Genomic DNA, 2711 nt, shown 5'->3' with positions numbered 1-2711 from the left:
CCTGCAATAACTCCATAATCTACTAAATTTGTTCATAAACTCAATTTCCTCTTCAATTGCGGAACAAACAAGAGTATAATATATATAAAAAAGACAAGAGTATAATATATAAACGATGAACACAATATTCAAACTTTCAACTATGAAGTCTTACCATTTCCTATTTTTTTGGTTTCACCATAACCACTAAACATGATATTCTCGATATTAAAGGTGGTTAAGATATTTCCTTTACGCTAGGATTTCGTATCTCCACTATATATTGTTTCACATTTACTCTCATATGAGATACATTCTTTTCCATTGCACATTCCACAAACATGTCTAATAAGATTTTTGGTTCGGTTCTTCGGTTTCAGATAAATGTGTCCACACGTATACACTATCCTATATAGAAATTCATATAAATTTTTATTAGTTTCGAAAATAAGCTTGCGCTTTACAAGCGCGGATCAAAATCTAGTTATATATTATGTCTATAATTACTATTATCATTATCATTATTGCATTAGTTGAAATTTGAAACTAACATATAATTTTATTGAGTGGGTATATGATTCTTTTTGATTTGTGGCACATATAATAATACTAACACAATAGCTTTATGTATTGATAACTAACATGGTTGCCAACTTTTCTTGGATATATGACCAAACGTGGATAATACTTGATATTTAATGTAAGGATGGAAACTCGGAAGCAAATACTCTCGAACTCTTCGGACATAAGGAACTTCATGTTAACCAGGTGAGTAATCGATGCCATGTCCTAATGGGGCCATAGATGATACGAAAAGAATTATCTCCATGGCGATCAAATTATGATATATATATTGAATGATTAGTATTAGATGTTTGGAAAGTCTTATATGTTAATCAAGTTAATTTTGTCCAGTTATGATCAAGTTTCCTCCATACTGCCTATTGTATTTTAGGAGTATTTTTCGGGGTTTTGAAATATGAATAATACAATAGTTGACCATAGTTATATGTTCATCGATCGTCAACACTAGATATATATCTACCTAATGTATATAATTCAAAGAGTAGGTCAAAAGGTTTATGTAATTAATAATAAAAAATTATATTGAAGAAACTATATCCAAATTTTTATTTAAAAAGTATATAACTATAAGAAACGAAAGTAGTTTCCGACAAGTTAAGATTCTAGTGGTTGACGTATATATGTGGAATATTGAAAAGGTACAATTATGCACAATAAAATGGTAAAATAATAAATAAAACTCCGATCACCAGATGATGACTGGTGCTAATAACAACAGTATATGTGTTCTGTTTTTTTTTCTGTGGGTGTAACAGTATGTGTTCCGTTGTTAAAGAGGAAAATAAAGAATATTTAATTTGTTTCGGTATAATATATACTCCTTTCTTTTTCTTTGGGCAAAAGTATATGTACTCTTTTTTCAAAAAACTTATATACTCGTTTCCTTGTAATATAAAAATACATATATCTATATATAATAGTTGTGAAATAAGATATTCATTTCAAAAACAATTATATGGAGAAAAATCAGAAACATTTGGCTTATATCCAGAGCCGTGCCTTCCATCGTTAAGGACATCAGTTTTTAAGAAATTAACAGGGCATCTTTTCTTAGTTCATCAGGGCAACTTTCATATGTTATTATTTTGATTAAATCATTTATTATAAATGTTATTGTTTTAATCATAAATCATAGATGTTGATTGTTATGGTTATAATGGTCTAATGGCTACCTAATGATATTCTCCTAGTTTTAATAGTAAAATAACTAAAATAAATAAATAGAAAATTGTTAATCTTATTAAACTTAAGATTAAAAAAAAGATTAAGTAATTTTGGTTAATTTTGCACTGAAAAAATGATTCAAAAACATTTGAATTTTTTTTATTAATTTTACAGAAAAGAAAAATTTAGATTTAGAACTTCAAAATGAACATTTTAATTGTTGATGTTTTAAAAAAAATTGCTATGTAACAGTGGTATTTTGTAACTGTAATCTAAAATTTTGGACATTTTATTCTAACCATGCTTCTATTAATCAGGAGTGTTTACGGCTCTGCTTATATCATATATGATTGAGACCTTGTCGTAACGTAGTTGAGATGTAAAACCCTAATTTGGTTTAAGGTACACATGCATTGGATGTTGATGTTCACGTTGATGTGGAATTTGATGGCTTGTATATATCTGATAGATATTTTATAAAAAAATAAAAGAACTAGTTCTCTATAATGTTGAAATTTTTGAATTTTCCTCAGTATTTTTTGATAGAGTGGATTACTTATAAATATGTAAAACAGCGGCATACTGAGGAAAAAAATCGTCGGTATGTCGTCGGAATAACGCTATTCCAACGACATACCGACGAAAAAAATCCTCGAAAATAACTCTTCGGAAATTCATCTTTCCTCGGAAATCCCTCGGAAATTTCCGACGGAATTCCGAGGAAATGAATTTCCTCGGAATATTCCGAAGATTTTTTTCGTCAGAAATTCCTCGGAATATTCCGAGGAATATGTCATCGGAATATTCCGAGGGATACACTTCCTCGGAATATTCCCAAAATTAAAAAAAAAATTATAAATTTATTTTTTTAAATTAAAATTCAAAAATATAAAATTAAAATTGAAATAGAAAACATATTTAAAATACAAAAAATAATAAAATAGTTTTTATAAATAAAAAAATGTTTTATAAATACAAAATTA

Source organism: Brassica oleracea, chromosome C9 (genome assembly GCF_000695525.1).
Source record: "Brassica oleracea var. oleracea cultivar TO1000 chromosome C9, BOL, whole genome shotgun sequence".
Taxonomy (NCBI): Eukaryota; Viridiplantae; Streptophyta; class Magnoliopsida; order Brassicales; family Brassicaceae; genus Brassica; species Brassica oleracea.
This window is presented reverse-complemented; position numbering follows the sequence as displayed.